The sequence below is a fragment of the Helianthus annuus genome, chromosome 15 (assembly GCF_002127325.2).
Source record: "Helianthus annuus cultivar XRQ/B chromosome 15, HanXRQr2.0-SUNRISE, whole genome shotgun sequence".
NCBI lineage: Eukaryota > Viridiplantae > Streptophyta > Magnoliopsida > Asterales > Asteraceae > Helianthus > Helianthus annuus.
Genome location: NC_035447.2, coordinates 34857479 through 34865916, shown reverse-complemented (window position 1 = coordinate 34865916; position 8438 = coordinate 34857479).

The window sequence follows — 8438 nt, the reverse complement described above, 5'->3', positions numbered from 1 at the left end:
ACCCGTTACTAACAGGTCAAGGAAATGAGAATGTTAAGTGAAAGTATGGTATGGAAAGTATGGACTTGTTAGAAAGAAATCAATTGTATGAATAGTTTATGATTCGAGATTGGATAGTTACTTATTATTATGATATATCTATCTAAGTTAAACATAGATGTGTATGTATAAATTACGAAGTAATAACGTATAGTCGATGAAGATAACATGAATTTTGAAATAAATTAAAGGAATGAACTAGCAGTGATGATGATCACTAGAGACTAACCTTATGTTGGAATCTGAAATCTTAGGAAACGTATTTTAGGGGTGTGCCCTAAACGTGCCGGTTGATGGGTTAATAATAACCGGAAAGAGAAGGTAGGTACTGTTTGATAGGAATGAAACGTATAATTAAGTTTATTTTGCTAGAAACTAGCATTATACAATGAAGACGACACTGTTAAAAACTCTGGGTCTGGTTTTTGGAGTTAGAGGTCGTCACCAAATAGGGCGGGAAGAAAATATATTTAATGTTAAGTAGAAATGAACAAGGTTTAGGATACGAAACCTCTTTTAACGGGGGTAAACATGTAACGCCCCAAAACTCCTTTGTTGACCAAAGTGGGTGTTTAAATAATTTAACATGATGTTGGATAACTAGAACAAATATTCTAGTTAATTGTAATGTCAACTTTTAAGAGTAAGGAATAAAGTTATGGGAGAAGAGATAAGATGGCAAACTAGAGGGACTAAATTGTATCATGGGAAAACCCATATTTTATAAAAACATGAATTCAACACAACATACACATCGTGTGTGTGTGTGTCTGGAACGTTCAGAAGAACACAAGGGGAGCCAAACCCTAGTTATGAAAGATCTTCATATTGAAGGGTGAATCGAAGCTCAAACCAAATGAACTTGAATTAATGATCACCTTCACAAGGGGATCATGAGGGATCATGTCGAGATGGACTGAAGCACGAAAGGCTAACGGGTCAGAAGGAGCCAAGGCAGCGGATGCGTATACAGACGCTTAAGGTTGCACGGAATTAACATCATTGTGGAGATTAAGAGGTTGACGATCGAGTCAAACAGCAAGGATTGTACGGGAAGAGCGGTCTCATAGCTTTTATTTATGTATTACACTTAACGTGTTAATCAAGAATGAATGTTGTAAATCCTTTCAAGAAGTGTACGACATATTATAAATGAACTTTCAAGTATGTTATATAGACAATATAAGAAAGAATTTTTGAGCCGGTATTTCCGCTGCGTCTCTTTTGGTCAAAACATTTTAGGATGTTACAACCAAAAAAATTATTTTGTACTAGTGACATGAGAAGGGACAAAGAGGTAAAATTTTCATTTAACCTTATAATCAAGCTCGAGCTTCGATTTTCAACCTGGTTTCAAATGCGAGCCTGGGCTTGTCCTGGCATAAAGTAAGTACGTGGTGTAGAACTCAAAAAATCTTTGCATTTACAATGAAAGAATTATTGGAATATCACAAAAAAGCGGCTATGGAAGAATCGAAAAGGCGATATGTTTACCTCATCGTTTTGGTAACATATTCGGGGATTTGGAAAGCAAGGAATGAATGTATTTTCTCCGAAAAAAAAAGAATCTACATAGACGCTATTTTGGGTCAGATGCAAGCAAAAACCTTGTATGGATCAAAGGGAGAGCGAAGCCCGCCAAATGGAGTCGAATAAATGAGTGCGGTTTGATATGGCAAGTTGATTGTATGTATGTTTTATCCATGTTTCTTATCGGTAGTTTGGTGATGTTTTTGTATTTTTTGTAAGTATTGGGTGATTGGCTTAGTTGCTTACTAACCATGTATCAAACTATTTTGGTGATGAATGAGATTATCTTTTTGCTGTTAAAAAATGAGAATTCATATCAATGAAGTTTCACTTAATCATCATATTTAATAATTTCATGTAATTTAATTTATCTTCATATATCTTGATGCTGATCAGTAGAGTTTTACAATCAATAATTTGTGCACCTATACTTGTTATTAAAATAGTTTAGGAAATTAGGACTAAATCTTTTAGTTAAGATTTTACATAAACAACCCATGTATATTCAAATTATTAAAAGGCTTTATATAATCAGCAATACAATAGACATCATTGTCTTGAATCTCAAACACTGTTACTAATTATTGTAAACAATATTCATAAACTTTTGGTATTTGGTGATGCAGGGCCGTCTCCGAAATCTCGAAGGCCCTTGAGGGCCCTGTGCGAACTAGAAAAATGGGCCCTTTATATTTTCAAGTAATTGCGTGTTAACCTTAATAACAACTAATATAAACAAATGATTAAGTAGCTCAACATAAACAAAAGTTTAACTTAAACAAGTATTTTAATATATGTAAAACAATTCCCGTAGCAATATCAAAAAATAAATTTTATAATAATAATACACTCCAATTTATTATACAATAATTATAATAATGCACTCTGATTCATAGTTTTGTTAATAAATCTATTTTCCCGTGTAGTGAACATGGGCTTTAGGGCCCAAATTTGAATAAATGAAACTAAAAATATATTAAGAAAACACAGAGAGCAGGTCTCGAACCGGAGACTTCCTTAAATAAAAAGAAGGTGCAAAACCAGCCAGGCTACACCAATGTTATTGTTATTATAGGGACTATATCATTTTTATATGTAAACATAAAGAAAAAAAATATATCTTTTGGGCCCTAAAAGTCTTTGGGCCCTGTTCGGTGGCACGCCCTGCACACCCTCTGGGCCGGGCCTGTGGTGATGTGTAGCATTATGTCATTGTCATGTTACCATTTCTAGATTTTTGTTACACGTTATACTTAATAAAACATAATAGGTTAACAGTAATTTAAAAAAAAAAGATGATTGTTGTATATTTTTTTTGAACCACCAACAAATCAATCCCGAGCACTCTCGGGGTACCCACTGGACAAACGGAGTACTCCGAGAGTAACCAGAGTGGTCCACCACCGGTCCACCACCAATTCTGGGGAAAACCCGGCAACCCACCTGCCCGTAGGCATGACGGTAAATTACTAGTAAAACCCATATGGCTCAAGGATCGAGCTCATGTTTCCCTTCCCTGGGTCTCCTATCACTGCCCACCAGTGCCTCAATCCTTTTTTTTTCACCAATTGAAAATTGAACTTGTGTCTTCAATGAAGAACTCAAATTCTCCTACCACTTGAGCTAGAAGAATGTATTCCTTTATCAATGGTAATCTCATTAACAACCTGTATTGAATCTATCGCGATACCACAACCTAAGAAGAATGTATTCCTTTATCATTATTTTTTTAAAGACAAATTGTTATTAAAACACGAGCAACTTGCTAGCCCAATATATACAGACATGACGACCACAATTTACATTTTAACAGAAAATATCAAACATGTACCACTTTTCCTAATCCAAGAATAGAAGCTTGGATCTATTCTTTACCTAAAGAAAACCCAAAGTTCGAAGCTCATTAAGGATATTACCAATCTCCAACAGTTTTGAGTTAAAGATGATGTCGTTCCTAATTTGCCAAATTATCCAACATGATAATAGGATCACTATGTGCATCATTTTCTTTTTAACAACGGACCCTTCCACACCTTCTTGTTTTTTGAGCATATCTGACACATAGAGAAAGCATAAATCTGCGGGATGCAACACCAAGACGCTAACGTTCCATATATTTCTTTCTTTTTCACTTTAATGTAATTGTTGGTGCACTTGTGTCTGTACTTTGTCTGTATTCGGTCTGTGTATAAACGATGTCCTAAGTTAGTCTGTAAGTTGACCAAGTCAACTATCCTCCTAGTTTGACTTGGTCAATCTGTTTGTAATATGCTAGTCTGAATCGAAGGATAGCCTCGAAGGATACTGTCGATCCTTCGAGGTAATCGAAAGATATGCTTCGAATTGTTGGACCTCGAAGGATCATCCTTCGAGGTCATTGCTGATCATTCGAACATGTTGTCATCGATAGATGATCCTTCGGATCATCTATCGGATCCTTCGACCAAGACCTGCTGTGTATGGGTATATATACCCATGCAGTGTGTTGTATTTCAGTCAGACACAAGTGAGACACCAAGAGAGAGAACATCCGAGAGATAGAGAGGATACTCTGCTGAAAACACACACATACACTTTGAGAGTTTGCAAACTGATTGTAAACATTGTGCTTGTAACCGGAAACTTTCTTCGCATTAATACAAGTGGTGTTAATCGTTGAATCTTGTGTGTTCTTGTGTTTGTTCTTGCATCATCCCGGTTTGCTCGCTAGCTTGGATTCCGCACTCGCTAGTGAGTTTGTATAACAAGGTTTAGGTTTGTTCTCGATCCTCCGAGAAAAGGGACCTACAAGTGGTATCAGAGCTTGGCTCTTTACCTTGTTTAAAACCGGGTTTTTCAAGTTCTTGGTGTGTGTTTGAACACTTGGTTTAACACCCGTTTTTGTTGGTTTTTCTACACTTTTAAACTGGAAAACGTGTTTTAAACTTACCGGGAGTGTTCTAAGTGGGTTGGGTAACTTGAAAACTTGTTTTTGAGTGATTTGGTGAATTCCGGCAATATTCCGGTTAAGGTTCCGGTCACCGGTTTCTGGGTTAAATTTACCATTTTGGGTAAGTTCTTGTTTGAAAATCGTGGTTGGTAAGATAGTACAGTCTGCCATACCCTTTTGCCGAAAGTTGACTTACCAACCCATCACCTTTTCACCTACCCGTCACATCAACGTCAGTTGTGTCAGAACCTCTCGAAAGATATCCTTCGACTTCGAAAGATCATCTTTCGATCAAGGAAGGCTCGAAAGATTATCATCCTTCGACCCATCCTTCGAAGTCTGAAACATATCCTTCGATAAAGGAATCTTTTCGAAAGACAGTGTCCGAAAGATAGCGATTTAACTCGAAAGATAAGGATCTTTCAAAGGAGAATCCTTCGAGTTCTTGAATCTTTCGACATCATTGTTCGAGATTCAACAGTAATCTTTCGAGTACTGTTGATCCTTCGAACAAGTGTTGATCTTTCGATTGTGGTCAGGTTATTGTTAACAAGTTTCTGTGATTTCAGATCTTTCGGAACAGGATCCTTCGGCCGTGATATCTTTCGGATTACTCACTTAGCATTTATTTTGCTTATCTATCATGAATCCGAGTTGGTGGAATCCGGCTCCAGATAATGGTGAATATACAAGATCAAATGTCACTCCCTCATGGTGGGGTACACCGGCTCCAGACGATGGAAAATACACGAATACAAGGTCATCTCCTTTATGGGCCGAGTCGCCGGTATCGACATCTTCTCAGGGAAATCAATGGGCATTGGTATCGAATCAAACTCCGAGCATTCAAAGTATTCTTCTAAGCGAAAGTGAAACAGGAAGTTTGAATCGACCTCCAAAGTTGATGCATTTGAATGAATATCCAGGATGGGTTGAGAGGTTTAAAACATATGTTCTTGGTCAAAATACGGAACTGTGGATACGTTTCACCACAGATTTCGATCAAGCCATAGAGGTTGCTGCTTCAGATTCTGCTACGTTTGCTGATCTTCCAGAAGATAAAAAGAAAACTTATGATCTGGAAAAGAAAGCATATGCCATTCTCACTCAGGCATTGAGCAAGGATATCTACCATCAGTTCGTCAGCTTCAAGACAACAAAGAAGTTGTGGGACGGATTGAAAAACAGAGGAGTGGGAAATGCAGCAACACGTCAAATGCGTCATGATCTTCTCAAGAAAGAATTCGAAGGTTTCACTTGTATGGATAAGGAGTCCTTGGGAGATATGACAAGCTGATTTTATCATCTGCTTACGGAATTGGATAATTATAGTGTAGTGACAACTCAAGCTGAAGTGTGAAGAAGTTTGCTGATGCCTTGCCTCCTCAATGGAGTAGTTTCTTGGAAATCCTGAAGTACAACGGAGTGTTGAGAACCACTAATATCAACGAATTCGTTCAACTTTTGGAAAACAAGGATCAGGAGGAAACATTGAAGGCAAAGAGAGTTCCATTGCCACAGAATCCAGAAATGTACTGTGGAACTTCCAATTCTTCGTCTGCAAGAACCAGTCCACATGCTCCACTTCAAACAGCGTTTGTCACAAGCACAGATTGTTTTGGCAACCCAATACAAGTTCCTGTTAAGCCACCTCCCACCACAGACATGTATGGAAATCCAATCCAACCACCTCCACCTCCTCCTGCTCAACAACAACAACGTGCATGTTATGGAGGAACATCATCTGCTGGTCAACAATCAAAGTCAGGAACAGTACAGCTCGACACGTCAAGCTTCTCTAAAATCAGTGTGGAAGTAGCTAAGGAACACATGGAGCTGCTTAACACTGTAGTGAGTGCGTACTGTGGGTTAATTGAAGGTCAGATTGGCAACATTAATCTGATACAAGAAGATTACTGGCAGATTGATAAAGAAGAGATGGACTTGATGGATATCAAGTGGGCCTTTGCTAGTGCTGTGAGAAGAGCAAAGGATTGGATGGAAAGTACTGGCAGAACCAGCTTGGAAAGTAAGCGAGACACCAAGTATGGGTTCGATAAACAAGCTGTTAAGTGCTTCAACTGTGGTGAACGGGGTCACTTTAAACGGGAATGCACAAAGCCAGCACAGCACGGGAATCAAAACCCCTTCAGAAACCAAGGCAACCGGCAGAACAGAAACAATGATCGTACCATGGTACCCGTCAACAACCAAACCAACCGGGCACTTGCGGTTCAGGTAGATGAAGGTTGTGACTGGTCAATCCAGTTGGGTGGTGATGCTCCCGATGGAACAGCATGTTTTGCTCAGATTGTGAAGGAGCTAGTTCACACCAGTGGTGGAGAATCTTCTGCCAGTGGTGGTGAATCGTCTGAAGATGAAGACTCTTCTGCGTACAGCAGAAGTGTTGATGAAGAATCATCCAATTCTGGTGATGATCATGTGGGTGAGACATCTAATGTTTCGGATGATGCTGACTTTGATGAGCTTTTGGAGGAAGCTGCAGCAGAAACTCAAAGAAGATCTATTTTGGTGGATCAAGCTGCTTATACTTCGTCTTCTCTCCATTCAGCCTTTATGGCTAATGTCGACGGTTCATCAAGTCAGGTATGTGTCGATGAACCCACTGCTGTTAATTGTGATGAATGTACTAGGTTGCATGCTAGATGTGCTGAAATGGAGAAAAGTATGTCTGAGTTGCAAGGCAAACATGATGCTTTACAAGCTAGTTTGTTTGACTTGCAAGACAAACATACTACTGTGAATGAGAATTTGAGTGACTTGCAAAGTAAGCATGACGCTTTGCAAGAAAAATATGATGTGACCTTTCTCCACAATCAGAAATTGACTGTGGATCTCTCAAAATGCACAGAAGCCAACATGTTTTATGAAAACCATGAAAAAGAATTTAAGTCAGTAATTGAGACCTTAAAGAAAGATAAAACTGAACTGACAAAAATGGTTTCAAGAAAACAAACTGATATTAATTTGTATATATCTCGCCTTGAGATTATGCAAAAAGAGATGGCTTGTGTGAAAACCGAAAGTGATGCGATCCAACTCAAGCTAGACAGTTATTTGAGCTCTAGCTATGTGTTAGATCACATCATTGATGTTCAGAAGGAAAAGAGGGATGTCACATGCATAGGCTACAAGAAATGTCCACCACCAGTGAGACATAATTATGATGCCATGCCTGATGAAGAGGACAGGGTATTCTTTGAACCGTCTGTGCCTCTAGATGTTAAGGAATTTGCTGCAGGACTCGGATACCAAAAGGAAGTATCCTCAGATTCAGATGTGTCAGCAGATACATTTGTAAGTGCTTAACAGAATCAAGATCCTCCAGTTGTGATTGAGGATGTTGATTCGTCTGATGATGAATCTGATGATACTGTCCCAGCAAAGTCTGATGCGGTAGCCAAAAATGAGGACATACCTCTTGAGAATCACATTCTATGTGATCCCCCTGTACAAACCGCTAAGACTGTTGCAACTGAGTCCTCATCTGCAGAAGAGCCGGAGAGTGTGAATTTGCTGTACACTCTAGTTGGTGATGATAAAATTTACTCAGACAAAGATTTTCCCATTAAGAATGTTAATCAATCCTTAATCTGTAAAGTCTTTGAAAATTCGACAAGTAAGTTTTTGGGAAAGACAGGACCACGAGTTACAGTCACACAGTGTCCTCCTATCCCAAAAGCTGAAATCCGAAAGCAATTTGGCAACAAGAAATTGCCAACAGTGCCTACACAGCAAAATCACACCAAACCCAAAGGTAAAGCACCGGCTCAAGCTGACAAGAAGCCGAACCAAAAGAAGAAGAAAAAGGTTAACTTTGTGAAATCGACGGGAACGGACAAAATTGAAAAGTTTGAAAATCAATCTAACTTAGATTTTGTCAAGAAAGCTATTGTCGAGAAAAGAAATGAACCAAGTA